At 42.9% G+C, this 19,932-nt stretch overlaps 1 long non-coding RNA gene across 1 annotated transcript in view; it reads right to left on the minus strand.

Moving 5' to 3' along the window:
* Positions 1-14,487: 14,487 nt before the first annotated feature.
* Positions 14,488-19,932, minus strand: part of LOC138521319 (uncharacterized) — a 95,472-nt gene continuing 90,027 nt past the window's right edge. Inside the window, exons 2-4 of the long non-coding RNA XR_011283013.1 lie at positions 16,895-17,040; positions 16,026-16,275; positions 14,488-14,673 (exon numbers count right to left, since the gene is read on the minus strand). This is a non-coding gene — a long non-coding RNA (uncharacterized lncRNA). The remainder of the gene's footprint in view (positions 14,674-16,025; positions 16,276-16,894; positions 17,041-19,932) is intronic.

The following is a 19,932-nucleotide window of genomic DNA, read 5'->3' on the forward strand; positions in this document are numbered from 1 at the left end:
CTTTACAAATTCTGAAGTAAAGTCTTGGTCTCTGAAGATTGATGGATTGAAGTCTGAAGTCTCCCGGCAGAGCGTCCCGCGGAAAGTGAAAAAGGGATCCCCACTTGTCCTGCACTGTCTGCTTTTATGTGTTTAGAAAGTGGGTGTGTGCGCAGCATCACTAAGCCAGCCCCTCTCTCAATTTATCATTGGCCAAGCTTTCCTTTCTCCCTTGATTGGGGGAACTGAGTTGTGAGTCAGAGTGAAGAGGTAGATTTTATGGCGACAGGGCCCTCCCCTGGTCAGTTTGCCCACAAATCTATATTTGATTCAAATACATCTTTCCCAGATATACAATTTGTTGAAATTACATGTGCACATTATATATTCCTTATGGTCCATGCTTGTCCGCCTCTGATCTTCCTGGGGGCTTGCATTCAAAAATGACAACATTTTGCGCTTTTTAACTGGTTTTGCAATATCGGACATTTACCCAAAATTACACACATGAGCGCAAGGAGTATGGACATTAATTGATGAAGTGTCAGATTTTTAACATGCAGACATTTGGAGTGAGACCCTATTTTCCGCTAGCAACCCCCAGAATACACCACAGGGTCCTAACGCCTCTCAAAATGTTCACAGAAAAATCACAAAAATAATGATATTACTTATATAATTCTGACAAGTCCGCACTATGAGTTATCTATCTTTTTAAAATTATGCCCTGGTCAAAAAGGGGTGTGGCTTCCCACATCACAGGGTGGAATAACTGGTTTATCCACTTCCCCCAAGCTCAGCTGCTAGCAGAGGCACTGTCCCTCCCAGTTTCCCCTAAGAGGAGCCACTTTACAACGCCCCCAATATAATATTTGCCTGGGTCAAGGGAGTTGCATTGTTCTGTTCCTTCCAGTTCCCAGGTGCTCCAGCCCTAATCTAATCAGAGAGGTGACAACTCCTTTTGGCAAGGGGCAGCAGGATGCAGCTAGGTCTGGGAAGAGTGGCTGAACAGGTTTCTCCTGTCGGGTGTAGTTGTCAGGCAGAATTCAGTTTCATTAAGCCAGGTTTCAGCTAAATGTCACGTTTTGTTCCCAGTTTTCTGCATTCAAATCAAACTGACAATTCTTACCTATACATTAAATAATTACTCCCTTCAAGTCATTTCAGAATATAGTTTTACATTGTATCCACCTCTTAGCAAGTCTTTCCTTGGTCTGGTTTTGTTTCATTTGTTCAGTTTTACACAAAAGTCTGGTGGTTTTAAAACGCCGGCTTTCTGATAGTGGTGAGTACTGGTAATGCAACCATTTTTAGGATTAAGAAAATGAATTCCCCACAGTTCTGGGTTGCTTTTGGCAATCAGCACTGCCATTCCCAATGGTTTCAGGCTACTGTGTGTGTAGCCCAATGGTGGTTTTAGGCAGTGCCCTCCTGTGCTCACAACATAGGCAAAAATGGGTGGCAGCCTATTCTTCATGTTTTCCCTGTGCACTCTCTGGGGAGTTCTGGCCATCATGATGTTTTCCATGCCAGTACTGCACAGTTTTATTGTAGGGCTTGGATGCATGGGTAGAAACATCCCACATGTATTTATTTAGAACACATGAAAGATTGGGATGTATTTTTTTCTGAAGAAGAGTTCCTGTTAAAGACAAAACATGTAGACATTATAGATATTCATGATACCATGTGAGGTTACTGAGAAACATCACTTCTGTAATGTGGAAAAGTGACTAAGTTAATCATTTATGTCCAACTTGCATTGTATCAATGTTGTAATTTCTGTTACAATGTGTGAAAAATAATAAATTAAATGTGTTATCATTGTTTTTGAAATCATACTAATTTTAATGGCAGCTCATGTAACATTACAATAAAACAGGCTATACTATAATTTGAATAATTAAAATGACTAAAATCAATTATTTGCTTTGTTGTAAAGCCATTAATGAATGTGTGTGGTAAGAAATGTGCACAGAGTTTTCTAAAAAATCGGTTAGGATTACCCCAGTGAGAGTACAGCACTGCTTTGCAGAAAGGTTGGCAAGATGTCGCCCATGGCTGCGAAAGATGTCCAAGGGTTTTTATTTTCAGAATAGTAAAAATCTAAAATTTTAATTCTGGTCAAGGCATACGTCAGGGCGTATACAATGTTCATTAATGGGCTTTCCTCTCTCATCCTCCAGTGGGCTCCCTCCAACCTAACCCAGGGGTCCCTAAACCCCAGGTTTTCCAACTAGAGATCAGTAACACCTACTATATAATGCTAGCTGGTGGTGGGGACATGAAGGCAAAAACCTTCATCTGTCTAGCTCCTTACAAGGTTCCTCTAAAGGTTCCATAACTTAAAACTCTCCAGGTTTTCTCAATCGGAATGACATTTTTCTTGTGCTAGTAACAGATACCCCGGACCCTTTTCTCATGCATGCCCTCCCTCTCTCTCTATTTGCCTTGATCTTTCTACTCCTTTCCGCCTTATCGTCCACTCTAATCTCACTCACACCTCCCCTTTCTATGCCTTCTCTCACATCACCTGGTCTTCTACCTCCCATCTCTCTACCCTTCTGTCCCTCCGATGTCCACACTCCCTTCTACTCAACCCTTTCCTCACCTCTCTACAAACCCTTCTCGCTCCTCTACCACCCTTGCTACACACCTCTCTCACGACACCTAGTGCCCTAACTTTGCCACTCTCCCCTAATCTTACTGCACTCCCTCATCTAAGTTTTCAAAATGCACCCCCTTCGTGCTTCACTCTGCTCTGACCACTATTGCCCTGCACTCTCCCCTCAACCTGCTAGCATACACTCTCTCTCATTTATGCTTTTTCTCAAATTCATCCTCCACTTCTCTCTCTCTAACATTCTTTCTTCTTTTCTCATTCACCTTTTACACCTCCCTCACACTACACTTCATACAACTGGTACTGCGCTCTCCTTAAACCAATACCTCAACTTCAATCTCACACTTTACAATAACAGTCTCCACCCCCTCTTTCTCCACTGGGAACACCTTCCTTGCTGGTCTCTAGTTCCACCTCTTTGGCTTTTGACCTCACCCCTTCTAATCTCATATGTGCCGGCTGGGCTTTTATAGTCTAGCCATCCCTCTTTCAACAGTCTTCCCAACTCCCATTGGTACTATTTGTCACATTCACCCCTTGGCTAATGTGATGAATTGGATGGTTTCATCACTTCTTTCCCGGCTGGGACCTCTCCCCATCTGGCCTGGGTATGGCAGTGCTGCCTGATGCTGAGCCTGGGGACGGCTATATGTGGGAGAATCACATGGGGGGAGACAACCCCTGGGGAAATATTGTGACACCATTGGATGAGACATGGTATCCCGCATCTTCTTTTGAGCATACCCCATCCCTGCCTAATGCCTTAATGGCTTACTGTAACACCTTCCCTGATTCACTTAGGGAAGATGCTGAAGACCTACTAGTGAGAGCTGTATATAAGTCATCATGATCTGACTTACCCTCTAAAATTAAGGAAAATACTTTCTCAGCTTCTACCTACAAATCATCTACAACTGACTTACCTTTGAAGAACAATTCTTCAGACTTTCCGGACTTGACTTCTAAAAATTCAAGAATGGACTTCCATTCCCATAACCACCAAAGAACTGTGATGAGGAAGATGAATGGAAGAATGCAGATCAAGGAAAGCCAGGAACACAGATTGCGCTCTAGTCATTGAGAGCGAATACCTGTGCCCGGGAAATTTAAACCATTGGAACAGCTGACAAGAGTTGACAGTTGCTGGAGAAAGAAAGCTGGCTCTCTCGAAGCAAGCTGAGAGAATGTGAGGCAGGAGAGGGAGCCGTGGAGCAGACCAGCTCAAAGAAACAAAGAAGGAAAACTGACCTTAAGAAATTACATGTTGCAGGAACACCAGGAGCCAACAGAGGGCTTGCCAGTGTTTGCAGGTGTTTGGAGGCAGTCTTCACCTTACCGGAGCTTTAAGTCACAAAGCAGAAGAGCCCAGTAGAAATGCCAGAAGCCTACAGAGGGCTTGCCGATGTTTGCTGGTGTTTAGAACCAGCCTTTGCCATAGCCGAGTCTGAAGTCATAAAGCAGAAGAGCACAGAAGGGATTGCGAGATGGTGATAAACCAAGAAGCGAATACAGCAACCGAAGAGGAGACGCTGAACAATCGCTGCCAGCTGACTGCGAGAGAAAGAGACTATGCCAGTCCAAGCCTGGGAGTTCACTCAGGGGAAGCGGAGACACCAGGGCGTATTGGCGGTCACGCTAGAACCATTAATAAAGTACATAAGAGAGAGAGCGAAGGAGTATTTTGTACCAAATACTTTGGACATGGCACGGTTTTACTTTGGACATCCTGACCTTGACACACCCTTAGTTTTTGTTGTAGGTTGGGAAACACCTCTTAGAGTATGGACAGAAAGGCATTTCCCCAACCCTGTTTACTTTAATAAATGTTAATGCTAAAAAAAAAAAAAGAAATCTGAGTCCTGTTTCCTCAGACTAATCTCTGGCAAAACCTTCCCCAGGGCCAGGGTTACACAGGTGTAAAGCTACGAAAAACCCTCTTGGGCCTGCCCCCTTTTCAAAATCAGTTTGCAGTGCAGCACCCAGTTGCTAAGGCTGCTCCTTTTCCATGTAACTTCCTTCATGTGCTGGCGTGTTTTGTTTCCAGTTCGGTTTGGGGAGGGACTCTCTGTCTGGATCTACGTGATCACTGCGCATCAGGAAATTGCAAAAGCCCAAAAAGATCGAATTGCAAAATCCCTTTCCGCCATCCTGCATCCCCCTATCACACACCCCCACCTACCTTTTTTTGGCAGCACGCAAAGCATTGTGCCGCCCACACTCCTGTACCCCTGCGGCATCATTTCCCTCCCACTAACATGGGTCGGAGTGGCGCTGCAAGTCCCTTTTTTTCTTTTTTCTTTTTTGTCCCCTGCTTCCAATGGCATGGAAGCGGGGGACCCCTCCGCAACCCTCAAAGCCCATAATGCCAAACAAGGGGGCGGGGGACACCCCCCGCAATGGCTGCTCCCCATGTTCATCATAATGGGCCTTGATTTATTTTCACAGGACGAATGTGCAATAATTGTGTATTTGGCTTTTCTTTGTGTATTTTGGGCAATACCTCTTTCCTGCACCCCTGTCGTCTCTCCGCACTCCCAGGTATTTTTTGTTTTGTTTGCCCCTCCACTCAAACTGGGATCCATCTGGGGTTGGTAGGTTGGCTGTTAGCTGTCTCATGTCTGTTGGGCAAGAAAAATGCCAGTCCAAGCCCTTTCAGTTCTTGGTTCCATTCTCCTGGTTCCAGTCCAGGTTTTCTTGGTTGCACCCAGGTTGTGTGAGCCCAGGCCCACTCTGGGCCCATTTCGAGAAGGTGGCGCTAGTGGTCTGATGTTTCTTGAATGTCGCAGCAGAGTGAGATCAATTCAAGAGCCTGTTTTCAGCATGTTGCAACACTTCTGTAATCTGGAGCCAAGCGTGCTTGTTTCATCATTCTCTGCTTGTAGTCTGCTTCTTTTCTACTTTCTGCTTCATGAGTGCCTATATCTCCTTGAACCCTTCTTCCGTATTGGATTTGGTTTGGGTTATTCCTCGAGATCTTGGTATTTCTGATCAGCTGCTGCTACTGAAGCATCCTAGAGTCCTTGCTCTCCATGCACACTACACAGGTTTTTCATCCCCAAAAGGGTTTTCCCCCTACCTGGGATTTGGAACTGGGGAGGCACCCAGGCTCCCTGTATACAGAAGGGTGACAGTCTGGCTTCATTCAGGAACAGGCCCTATCTCTTCGAACCCACAAAGAAGAGGAAAGTCTGCGGTAAGCCCAACAACTGTTGACACAGGTACATCATTGAGTGGTCGTTCTCAAACAGACAAAAGAGAACCCTGGCCAGAAGAGAGGTGGGCAGGCATTGGGGAGGGGACAGTGAGACAGTATTCATACACAATGCACACTCAGGAGGAGTACGAACTTTGACCCCTTTGACAGGGTCAGGACTCTATTACAAAGACTACATTGATTATTGTCTATTGATTGGTTACTAGTGAGAGACCTCCACTGGTGTCAGCTCCAATAATTCAGTATTTTTAAAATAACGTGTTAAATTTACTGATGATTTACAGCATTAGATGTGCAGCCGATTAGTAACTTGCTCTGCCCTCCACACCATATCTGCCATAAGGCTCCAGGCTAACCTGTCTCTGATGTCTATCTGATAACCTTACTTGGGCACAGAGATTTTGTTCCTACCAGTTGATGGCCGCAGATTTACAGGCTTCTCAACTGAACTAGTCTTGTATTTTGGCTTCTCCCCGCTACACAGCCCACTTGTTTCGCTTTTCACCTGTTTGTCTCTTTCCCAGGTATGGTGTGGTATCCCGTCTCATGGAACGTTGCCATTTACAATACCCAAATCCCAAACATCCATCAAAGACTTTAATGCTGCCCCGCTCATTCTCACTGCTGTGTTAGCCTTACATTCTAGATTGCTAATCAAACCATCAATGCACAAAGTGTTCAGGTCCAATAGAATTTGAATTCCTGAATGCCTGCTAACTGAACAAAATCTCTTCTATTGCCTCCCAAAATTCTACCCCGTTAATTTTGATCATGTTCCAGTAGCTGTTTATTAAAAGGGTATGGGTAAGGTCCATGTAAATCGAACCATCCCATTCCAAATCCACTGCCAGTATATAAGCATTTGTTTGGGAGAATACAGAAGGAACTACTGACATATCTGTCCTTATTCCATAGAACAAGCCAGAGGCAGAACAGCCCTTGTAGGCAGGATTTAACAAAAGGGGAAAACCATCTAATATTGGTGTTTCCTGGAGACACATTTCCAGAGGCAGAACATGTTAACCCCCATCATGTTCACACTGTGATCTTGAAATAAATTAGAGCATGAACCTCCTCCTGTCATTACCAAAAAAGCATTTAACTTGAAAGTCTGTCTTAGAGGCCAAAAACGAGCTGCCCTGTCTAGTTCCAGCGGCCTCGGTCTGTACAGAAGGAAGGTATTTTGATACAAAGGGGCTTATGTCATACCCCAAGTTCTAATAAAATCAGAGGGCAGTTAAGATTTGATTATGAATTAAACGAGAGTGCAGGTGTAAAGTAACCCTATCCAGGTGTTGATCATTCCAGAACTCCACCTGGATAATATCGCCTGAACTAATATGAGAAAGGAGTGGCACACTCCTCAACATACGGAGGACGTTTACTCTATTCAAGACCATCATTTCTCAATCAGAGATAACCTTTTCAAGTAACAGTTGGCCAGAAGACTGGCTAGCTGCAGGCAAAACCCCCATAGCTGGAGCCCACACTTTAGTAAGGGCACCCTTGGAGCCAATCCTACGCCTCCTATCCTCTAAAGTACAAAAGGTTGAACCACAAGGCCCGTTATCAAACCTGAAGAATCCAAAGCTGTGTATTGCTACACAGCAAGCCCAGATGCACTCAAATAGGGAAAAAGATATCCCTCTATTTCTATTAAAATTCATTAAACATTTGGTGCCAAAAGAGGCGTAAATTTTACGATGTGTTAACAACGTGTGAACTTCTCTTATTTGCAACAGAAAGGGTCATTTAGAGCATTTGGCAGTATTATTCAGGATAAAATATACAGTCATAGAGGTCAAACCGATAGAACAATCAGAACGAAAACACTAGAGCTGACTTATGGATTTTAATCTTCTGAGTCCAACAAGTCGTACATTAGTAAGCAAACAGTAGTACAATCAGTGTTACCTATTTGCCCATGGAAAGGACACTTGTAGGTATTCAATATAACAAAGGTGAGAGCAACAAGCGTTTACAAAAAACCGCTTGTAAGGAGTAACACAATTGTAAAGCTGTATAATAGTTACAGTGCAAACAAACTCTAGATGTATGGATTTGATCATTCAACAGTTCAAAAATGAAGTCTCATATTCAGGTGTGACCCGAATAAGACAGACGCGTTTCGGTTCATGGAACCATCTTCAGGGGATAGACTTCATTTTTATTTTCATAAACATTAGATTGTAACACAGTCTCTGTGGGGTAGGAAAGAAAAAAGATATTTCAATAAAAACTCTCTGATTTACACAAAGTCAATTAACATAGTGAGACGAGTCAGAGTCACTAACCTTGCTGATATAAGTTCCAGGAAACAGACAGGTAATCCAGACAAGAAACAACGGATAGCCAAAAAACCACAGTATGTTGGGGTATCTATGGAGGTAAGGACAAAAGTTAAGCTATTAAGCCCACCAATAACGGGCAATCAGTCCATAGTGAAGAGAAAGAGAGATTTAGAATATAAGTACAGACAGTAAACAATGACAGACTACGACAAATCGTTAGGCATTAGCCTGTGCGAACAAATGCAAGTAAACTGCATGAACAAGGGGAATTGGAGGCTTTAGAACACTGCACAAGTGCAGCAACACATACCGGTAAGGTTTAGCTGTACAGTGAAGTCCAAGGTATATAATAAAAGCGAATACAATAATATAATACTAAAGTCTCAACCAAGCGAGGTACGTGGACCAGGTTATTGCAACGTGTAACTGGTTTCAGGGAAACAAAAAATGCATACCTTCCAATGCGAACACGCAATGAACATCTCGCCGCTGCAGTGCGAGCGAAGTAACTGAGCTTCCCAAAACTACAGCGTCGTCTTGGTAACCCCACGCATGCGCGTGAGAGCACCAAAAGCGACGTCCATCTTGGTGTGGGCACCAATGAGTGCAGCGTTGCCAAGGTAATGTAACAGCAAACAAGAGTGACACACTGAAAGAGACGGGGCGGTCTCGAGCAGTCCGGAGAAAGGGCTGCACATAACAGCTGTTAAATGACAAATGGTCATTAAGAGAAGGGCAGTACGTGTCCAACATAAGACCTAGTCAAGGGGTTAAAATAGCGCGCGCGTGGGGGCAACAACTGTAGTTCAGAGGAACTACGGGGTGCCCCCACGGCGCAGCAAGTGATTAATCATGGCGATCGGTCAGCAGAAGCTAACCAGCATCCACAAAGGTAAGAGAAAAGGTCTAAAAAACCCAAAAAGGAACGGAGACAGCAATCGACATTAACGGAGGAGTCTAATCTCCATGGGCAATTCAAGGAGGCCACGAGATGTATGGAAACGTAGAGGAGAACTCAAAGCCCTGGGCGCGGGCAAGCAGCCAACAACAAGTCAGAAGGGAGAGTCAGATTCATGTCAGAACTTGAAGAATAGCTGACAAGGAGACATCACAAGTCGGAGGAGAACTGAGAACATCGGGGAGGTAAAAGGTCAACAGTCTACCTCGATGAGAGGTGAGGAGGAGCTCAACAAAGCAATGGGGTAACAAATGAAAATACATCATGCGGTAAGTACCGTACTGGATGGTACATGTTGTCAAATTTAAAACACACAAACAATAATGATCGCAGAGTGTGTGAATGGTGCTAATTGGAGTGACATATTAATACAAGCAGAGCATACTAGTTTTCAAAGAGACAACAGGTTTATACAAAGCACATAAGGTCGAATTCTGTATTCATGCCACGTGGGCTTAGAGAGTCCAACAGTTCAATCCATAAAATCTCGAATTGCAATAGTTTACGCTGCACATCTCCACCCCTGCTTCCTGCTGTGATTTGTTCCAAGATAACACATTTCAAGTGAGCAATGGTTTGACGTGCTTCAGAAAAGTGTAGTGATACTGGTGACTTGGGACTCTTAGGGCGGATATTAGATCTGTGCTCAGACCATCTAACTTTGACTTTTCTGGTCGTCATGCCTACGTAGTATAACCCACAAGGACATTTTAATGCATAAATTACATTTTGGGCATCACATGTGCAAGAATGCTTGAGAAAAATAGGTTTGCCAGAGTGGGGGTGTGATATGCTGTTGCCTTTAATGATGTTGCCGCAGTCCTGGCAATTGTGACATGGAATAGTCCCCTTAAATGTTTTCTGTAGACTGGGAGATGGAATTTCAGCTTTGACAAGGCTCTTACGCAAGGACCTACTGTTCCTGTAAGCAAAAGTAGGAGGTTCATGAAACAGTTGTTGTAACTGTGGGTCCATTCTAAACATGCTCCAGTTCTTTTTAATGAGCCTTTTGATCTTCATACTCTGCCTAGAATAGGTAGTGACGTAGACAAGTGCTTCTCCCGGCTTGGGGGGTTTAGGAGTCAATAGTGTCTCTCTTGCAGTGCTCCTCAATTTGTCTGCGACTTCTGTGATTTTTGACTGGTTATACCCTCTAGATGAGAATTTGGTTTCCAATTGTCGTGATTGACGTTCATACTCATTGGTCTCAGAGATAATCCTTCTGTAACCAGAAATTGACTAAACGGGACACTATCGACAGTTCTTTTCGGATGAAAGCAGCAGGCTGTTTCTATCGGTCTTCTTAGTGTAGATTCTTGTCTCGAGAGAGTTATTACTGGCATATACCTCCACATCCAAAAAGTGGATGGTAGTGTCGCTTGTTGCTGTAGTGAACTTAATTCGAGGATGAATTGAGTTCATCATTTCATAAAAGTTTTGCAGTTCTTCTTCCGGACCAGACCAGATTCCAAAGATATCGTCAATGTATCTTAAATATAGTGGTAAATGCCTCATCCATCTAGGTGAACTGAGAATGTTTTCGTGTTCCAGGTAATACATGTAGGTGTTAGCGTAGCAAGGTGCCATTGCTGCCCCCATGCTAGTTCCAGAAATCTGAAGGAAGAAACGATCTTGGAATTTGAAAAAATTATTCGTAAGTACTAATTTAAGTAAAGTTAGTACAAACAGTCTGTCACCTTGACATTGCTCTGATTGGAGTAGGAGCCATTCTGTTGCTTCAAGACCAGCTTCGTGTGTGATGTTAGCATAGAGATATGTAACGTCCATGGTGAACATCACATCCCTTCCACTGACGAATTGCACATTTTTAAGTTTGTGCAAAAAATGCATAGTGTCCTTAACATAAGTCTTCGATTCCTGTATGAGAGGCTGCAGGATTTTGTCCAAGTATTGAGCCAACGGTTCAAGGAGACTCGCAGTGGCTGCTATAATAGGACGTCCAGGTGGATTAATCAATCTTTTGTGTATCTTGGGAAGTATGTAAATAACTGGCATGATGGGATGTTTGTTTTCCAAAAACAGGCGTGTCTTTTCTGAGATGACGTCATTGGCTTCTGCCTCATCCAAAATCTTCTTGATGAGGGATCTTACTGCTTCAGTAGGGTTAATGGGTACTTCCATATATGTGTCATGGTCATCAAGCTGGCGCTCGATTTCATCAATGTAATCCTGTTTATTCATAAGCACTAATGCTCCACCCTTATCTGCTGGTTTATAAATGATGGTTTGATTATCCAGGAGATTTTTAAGTGTCTGCCGTTCTCTCAAAGAGAAATTGCCTTGTGTATTATTTTTAAACTGAATCTTCTTCAAATCCTGTAATACAGTTTTCTCAAAAGTAGAGAGAATATGATTCTGGACTGGGGGGTTGAAGTGACTCTTAGGTTTCAATTCAAGATATTTATGTGATTCCGTAGTCATTGTATCCTCATCTTGTGAGTCAAAGAAGACTTTAAGTCTTAACTTTCTCATTAGTTTGAAAAAGTCTATTTTCTCACGAAGCAAAGTACTATTGTTATTGGGAACAAAGGATAACCCTTTCTTGAGGACTTTCAGTTCCATCTTGGATAGCTGGTATGCTGAGATATTGACAATCAATGTCTCTTTGTCGTTTTTTTCCGTTGTGGGTTTTTTCTTCTGTCCTCTTCTGATTGGCCTTTTTCTAAAAAAGGAGTAGCGTTAGCTGCTGGTTCTTCTGTAGTAGGACCAGGGATAGTCTCGCTGCTCTGCCCTGGAAGAATTTCAAGTTCGGCGCTTGAGGCGTAAGATGAGGTATTTTCTGCCGATTGTTGATCTGGTTTACGTGGGTTGATAAAATTGGGTTTATTGGAGAGGTGCCCGTAGTATGACTGCCAACTATACACAATATTAAGCTTATAGTCCTGGGTGTCGCGTCTAAACTTCCTAATTTTCTTTATTTCTAGTTCTTGTTTGAAATTTGCCAATTTCTGATTAATTTCTTCCAGGATTTGTTTCAGTTGATCCACCGTGTATCCCTTGCTGAGGGATGTTTTCAAACCTTCTATATCCTCATTAAGGTTAGTGAGGGAATGTGCTAATTCTTCAATTGTCAAAAGTATAAGATCAAGCGAGCACTTGTTTAAGATTTGGTGCCAGCGTTTGACGAAAGCTGGATTATCCTTACAGAGTGTTGGCTCTAAACTTACACGTAAGCCCCTAGGTATTCTTTTGGCAGTGTAATACTGCGCCAAGGTGGATGCATGGAGTTTAAGGTTGATCTCTCTTCTTATTTTCCATTCCAATTGTCGTATCAAAGCTTCCGGTTTGTCGGTTGTTGTGATCTCTGCTCCTGCGGATTTAATCAGACCTAGTATTTTGAGTGCTTCCTCTTCGCTAAAAGCAAGTGTTTCAGCTCTGTTGTCAGTGGTCTGATCAATTCTCGAAAAGGACATATTAAAGTCTGGTGAGAGTCGTAGAGTTTCGTAGAGAATAGAGAATGAAATGATGAATCAGTGCGTGCAACCCCTCAGGTATGGCCAATAAGGATAAAGCATGAAAAAGGAGTATAGGGGTGCACAGACAGGTTATCAAACCTGACCTGATCATTCATTATGGCTGGTTTGGCAGAAGACACAAGTGAGATGAAAACAATGGTCTAAATTCAGTAGCCGGAGGGTCACAACCTACCAAAACCCCTAATGGTGGCAACGGCAGGTCAACGGGAAAGAGCACGCCAAGCCATGACCCAACCGGGCACTGACCTCCGTCACGCGTGCCGGTACCATCAATTCACCCACACCACAATCTAACCCATTTTGGTCATTCAGATCCCCGGCCTCCAGCAGCATGTCAACACCAAAAGAGGGCACAGAAAAACCCTAACATTTGGGGGAGGTTCCTGTGAAAGAAGCCACTTTCTTAAAAATGCACGAGAGCTCTTAGAGTTTTTGTTTTTCCCAGTCTTTTTATTTTTTTATTTGTTTGTTTCCACTTCCTGCACTTCCCCCCCTTTATTTTCTTTCCCCTGCTGAAAAATTGGGAACTCGTCCCTCAGGTTACTTCCACATGCTCCCACCTCCACAATTATATCCATATTGGAATCCCTCCCTTCTGCCCCCTCAAGGTACAGGTTCTCAGCCACCTGAAGAACACTAGCACTAAGAGGGGAGGCCACATGAGCAGACAGATCCTGAGTAACAAAAATACTGCAGCTCTGTTCATAGTTATGGGCTTTATTCCCCTTTAATAGAGTCAGGGGGGGCCAACATCATAGGCGTTAAACAGCTCTTGAAGAGGAGACTGATCCCCAGTCAAAAAGGAAGACCATCCTGGAATCATTCTGGAGTCATCCGATGACTTCATCCTTGAGTCATCCATGGATAATTCAGGAAGATCATCCAAAGTCATCCTAAAGTATGTGTATAGGCCGAAATATTTAAATGAGATGACTCTAGAGTCATCACAGAAACTACTCTAGGATGAGTTCTGATTACTTCCAGTGATGATCTTGTATTACTCCAGTATGACTCCACGACAACTCCAGGATGAGTGGGGATTACTCCAGGATGACTCCACAACAACTTCAGGTGATTGGGGATTAGTCCAGGATGACTTCACAACAACTTCAGGATTACTCCAGGGTGACCCCATGACAACTTTACAGGATTACTCCAGAATGACCCCATGACAACTTTAGGATTACTCCAGGATGACCCCATGATAACTTCACGATGGTTGGAGATTACTCCAGGATGGTTCCATGGGAACTTTAGGATAGGTTTGGAATTGTGAATGATTATTGCAGTGAATTCCAGAATGAGTTTAAATTATTTCAAGATGCTTCCAAAAGATTTAGGAGAAGGGTTTTGATTACCCCAGGATTTGTCGCATTTGAGTAAGGCTGATGGTATTACTTTAGGCTGAGTCTAGTTAAGACTTATGAATAGTGTACTGGAAAACCTCAAGGGAATTTTGCAGCTGTCACTTTCCATCTTTGCTTTCTGTGCTAGAGCACCCAAATGTCGTTAACTAGGTTTGTCGATGTAGTGTACAAAACTACAAATCCTCCCTGCCGCCCCCTTTGTCACAAACCAACCTGTAAATTCCCTCATTTCATTTCTCACCTCTAGCTAACATGGCCTCACACCCAATAAACTCCTAAAATTACAAAGCACTGCACTAAAATGCACACTTTCAGTGACCTAAACAGAATCTGTTAAAGGTCTACCTGCATGACAGACTGCCAACAGTCACTTCTCCCAATATCACTAAGAGCAGCTAACAATTACCTAGTTTATATTATGATGTAAAATACTGCAGGTATAAATTGTTGATATTTTAATATAGTATTGCTATGGCTATAAGATGTCTTCAATCAAACATAGGCTTATAAATTGTTCAACTTTTTTTATTTAACAAATGCAATTTAATGGCATAGCTGTATTCTATAAAATAAATAAGTTTGCAAAAATACAAACACATAGTAATCCTCCATTCTGCATTTCAAAAGTAAGAGCCTTCTTTAGGCCTCTACTGGCATTGCACATTTTGGTGGCAAGCTTCCTTCTTATCACCCAGCAGTCCATAATAGGTCAACTCTTGGTCTTGCAGAGAGATATAAAAACTTCTACAAAAAAAGAAAGGACATACGAATATAAATTGACATCTGAATAGGCATTGTTACATTCCTTATTGTAGATTAAATACAGGATTAACTAAAGTAAAAATGCCAATTTACAAATGTGTGATTACATGTAAATGCATTTGTACACAAAGGATGAAACAGGCTTAAAAGATAGATTTTAACTGAAAATGAATCATTGTTTTCTTGCACTGCATTCAGAAGATGTATGGTCTTTAGTGGTCAAAGGAATTAATTTCTCTTTGAGGAGATGTTGAGACAGGCAGTTTGGCGAGGATGGGAGATGGGGCAATCATGCAGAAACAAGATTGACAGATTAATTGTGTAGATACAACTGTTTGATTTGTAAATTAGAAACTATCACACAGTTACAAATAGAAAGCGTAAGTGGATAGGGGGAAATAGTGTTTTAAACTCTTTGCTAATTAACATAACCAGAAGGTCTGGAAACACATGACCCCAGAGATGCCAAAGCAGACCCTGCTTACATGGGTGACCCAACGACTCCTGCCTGAAAACCATGCATCACTGATTTGTTGAATACTCAGTAACAAATATACAACACCCCAAAGATAATACCCACTCCCTGACTTTAATTACCCTTAGTCTTCTTGGAAACCAGGTACGGCCAATGTGCATTGGATATGAGGGACAGGTTTTAAAATTTATTAGAAACAAATTACCTATTAGTCTAGAATAGAATTTGTTCACGCAGTAGCAAATTGATACTCCAACAGCTCATGCGTAATGGCCACCATGTATATATGGTGTCCACTCATTGCGGAAAAGGTACTCTCAAAATTAAGTAAGTTAACTATAGTTTTCAAATTGGGAACGGTTCTGTTATGAGGGGGGATATGGTGTGGCTTGGCACAATCGATGCGTCCTATGGAACAATGTCTTGTCCTTTTTGCATAGACTTGCATAATAGCCTGGCAGTTAAGGGGTTAAAAACTAAACTCTATTTGTGGATTTTTTTTTATCCTTTTGATATCCGGTCGATGCAGTCTCAAAATATAAAGCAAGGGAAAGTTGGTTATTTCAGGTTGGTTATGATTTAGGTTGATTCCCAAAATACACATGTTTAGTTTCCTATTTGGTTCTGATGTCCATAACTACTTGATTTGACTTCTTTAGCAGACATTTGAATGCTTAGATATTCAACAATGTATCACACTTGAGGGATTAGGCTTTATTTTCTTGATACTGGTATTTATTTCTCATTCATGTGTGTACCCAATTTTCTTGTACAGTTTTCAAAACCAATAAAATGAATAAGTCATAGTGATGATTAAGCATTAGCTTTGGAAAACGAATGAGACTCTTCAATGACCTACCGTGTAAAGCATCAAACCTTTTCCACATCAAGGACATCACTCCCAGCTCTGGCTGTCATTACTCCTTTAGCACCAGCAAACTCATTTGGGGAAAAAGAGAAGCTCACTGACACCATTCAAAAGGAAGCTTGCACCAATGTCGAGCAGCTTTACCACCCTCCAAATGTTTGAAGAGCGCTTGCTTTGGTACAATTATATGTTTAAATCTGGTGGTGTCATTGGCATCCTTAACCAGTTGTTGCATATCAGCCTGGAAATACAGCACAATATATAGTATTAACACAAATATTCGTGATGTGCAAGTACAGATTGTATTATAAGCAATGATGTTTTGGTACAAAACATGGTGAGGTGAATTCCCTGCATACGAAATGTGATCCCTAAACAGTTGGATTGATATAAATCATAACATTTTTACTTTATGAATCAAGGACCCTTTCAGCTGCTTTCTAGACTTGCACTTTGGCCGTCATGGCACATTATGAATGAACTTTATGAGAACAACGTTCCACTGCTAGGATACATATATTGTATATGGAGTGGGTGCTGGTGAATAGCAGGAGAGTAGAGGCACACAATAATCGGGTGCAAACATTTCAAATACAGCCATGCCTACAATATCCATCATCTAGGTGATGTTTTAATTTTTGAGCTATAAATGAAAAATGGGCCTGGTCAGAATCTATGCAGAATATAGCCTCCTATTTAATTTTTTAAGCTATAAATGAAAAAATGGGCCTGGTCAGAATCTATGCAGAATATGGCCTCCTATTTAATTTATATTCACACAAAGATTTGGTTATATACTGTAAGAGACCAATACATTAAGGAATAGAAACATGTTATAAAGGTGTAGAAGAAAGTATCACCTTTTGTTGTGTGGATGATCTAGTGTCTATTTCCAACAACTTCTCTGCTGATTCCGGGAATGAATCGGTCCTGGTCAGGGCTGCCAGTGATGCCCGCAAATGATGTATTGCCAACTGATTGTGTCTTTGCGTGGCTTGTAACTGTTCTACAATAAAAGAAAAAGTTAAAGGCGCCTACTTTCTGGCCATCACATATAAACTAAAACAGTGGATGAGGGGTGGATGGGCCAATATCAGCATTATTACTCGAAAAGTTACAAATTGTGAAGAAAGTGTTATGCAGATGAATGAAATCTGGAATGGAAAGTGGAAGGTAGTACTGCAATGTAGCCCAGTCGACCTTCCTGCCAACCTTTTTTGCTGCTCCAACTTCTCTGATGTATTGTTACATACGATAGCCTTATAGATTGGTTACTAGATATTGGTCAATTACTGCACTTGTTACCTTTTAAGCAATGGTTTTCTGCACGTAGAGATGTTATTTCTGCCAGCAATTGTGCTTTATCTTCAGTGTGACTATTTGTAGGACGATTCGATGAATAAGAGTCATTTCGTGTACTAAAGACAAAGAATTATACATAATTTCCATGGTTGAGGTCAGAATAAAAAAAGCTGCTGGCTTCATTGTTTTTGCCTCGGCCCATTGCAGACTCGGCACGGCTGGTGAGCCGATAGGCGTAGCAACCCTCACAGGAGATTTAGTGGCTGAAAAATTAGTAAAGTCGGTAGCGATGTCATCTATGCCAACAGAAGCATTAGGCCTGGCTGGTGTAGAAACCCGCAATGGTTTACAGGCAGTTTTAGAGAAAGGTGTGGGGGGAGAAGCATGAAAGCGCACCACTTTCCGAGATGACAAAACTGGAGGCGCAGAGGCAGCAGTGCGCAGTCACAGCGTGTAAAGGCATAAATGGCAGATTCAGGGAAAGGGGCTTAGGACCACCATCGTTGCCATTACCAATCTCCTTTAAACCTGCCATGCCCATCGCGCCCACAGTTCCCACCACCACATCATGGCATGGCAGCGGAGATTTCTCTTTATCTACATGTTTAAAATCATTCATAATAGACACCATCCTTTTCTGGATTGATCTCCTATTGATCCACAGAACATAAACAGCTGTTCAAAAACTCTTGGAGTCACACCAATAAAAAAGAGAAGGATTCAAACGTGCCACGCTGCACTCGCCAAACTGGTGAACTGGCAGGAAACTTGTGAGACACTTCCAAAGGCGGTATAAATATATTAATATTGCTGGATGGGAACTGGATATAAAGGCTGGGAGTAGGCGCTGTATCGCAGAATATGCCCCCCCCCCACTATCAATTAATGCTAGTAGTGTTGGAGGCGTTAGAAACACTACCCTCTTAGCACTATAGTTGGCCCTGGTTTGAGCTTAACGTCCATGAGAGCCCATGAGGTCCGGCACAGAACTCATCTTTCTCGCCTTTCTAAGACGACAAGGGGCCGCAGCACTGCTCCGCAGCCCATGTAAACCGTGGAGGAGCCTCAAGGGATCTTCTCTCAATCTCGGTTATTTCGCCACTTGCGGTCTGTTGGGGATTCCATGCAGGGTATGAACCATACACTCAATTGGTGGGCCGTGCAATGCTCCGCTCTGCTCAATCGTCCTCACTCTAGTTTTCCAGCTTCCAGATGAGAGGAAAGGACCAAAACCCAAACTCATCCCCTGCATCAAGTCACTATGTGTGTGATCGCTTACTGTTCCCACTCACAGCCGGTTCTGACAATTTAGCATTGCCTCCTTGCACAAATGTCTCTTGCAACTCCTTTTCTACCCATTATATGATATGATATGATAGGTTAGGTTGTTTATAACGCGCTTAATACCCAGCCGTTTCTAAGCACCGACCCCGGGATCGAACCTGTGTTGCTCCATGTTGTCTTGCTTCCAAGGTGAGTATGTTGCCGCTGAGCTATCCTCCCGAGACTACCCATCAACTCTCTAAACTGTCAATAGGCTCCCTGACCCCCCCACTGGAACCTCCTCCCACCTGTTAGACCTGCCTAGGGCCTGATCTGGCCCTCTGGAACCGCCTATGTGTAGATGGCCAGCTTGCTTCTGGCTCCTTGCCTCTCTTTTCAATATCTCAATAAAATCCTGATCTCTTTTCTATGGCGTTCTTCTTTCTCTTCCAATTCTCGTCTCCCCTGTGGACAATCTTCACTCGCCTCATCTGAAGACGTGTCATCCTCGTTCTCCTCACTCTCAGCTAACCCCCTCCTCCTACTGATTCATCACTGTCTCCTTCAAGTCCACTCCAGGTTTTATTTCCTCCTTTCTTTCCTCTGTTACTACCAATGACTTCGAATCCACTCCTGGTTTTACTTCCTACCTTCTTCCCTCTGCAACTACCAACGGCGTCCACGCCACTCCTGGTTTAGCTTACTCCTTATTTCCTTCCTTTCTCTCACCTTTAAATCTCACCACTTTTTTACTTTTTTTCTTCTGAAGAGATGACCTCCTCATCGCTCCTGCTGCCTCTTCTCCAGCTCTCCTCTCTAGCACACTTCTGTCTCCAGTCACCAAAAACTCTGCAGCACTTCTCCTCTTCTCTTCTCTGCTCTCCTCTCGTCTTGTCTCCTCTCCAGCAATCTACCCTCTGCAGTAATCTCCCCTGTCTGGTAATCTTCCCCCTCCAGCAATCTCCCAACAGGAGCCGCCTGCTCCTGTCTACCACCACAATGAACCAGGCTGCTTGACTTATATAGCAACAACCCCCCCTCCCCTTTATTGGAATTAGGGATGATAGTCTGTAGCTGTGAGCCTAAAATGTGTGAGAATTGGGATTAGCTGGGCTCTCTCACTTCCTGATACTCAGACTGATGCTGAGAGGTTTTGGGCTCTCTATATAAGAACACTAGTGGCTGTTTTGAAACTGTGTGTGCAGTGAGAAGCTGAACAGGCTTCTTGTGTGGAGGAGATCATGCTGTACTGTTGTTGTGAAGGCAAGCATGTTAGCAGGTGTTTAGGTTTCTCCCAGGGTCTCCCTGTCCTTGAAGGATTTTGCTATGGCCT

This window comes from Ambystoma mexicanum, chromosome 13 (assembly GCF_040938575.1).
Source record: "Ambystoma mexicanum isolate Mex_15411 chromosome 13, UKY_AmexF1_1, whole genome shotgun sequence".
NCBI classification, from domain to species: domain Eukaryota; kingdom Metazoa; phylum Chordata; class Amphibia; order Caudata; family Ambystomatidae; genus Ambystoma; species Ambystoma mexicanum.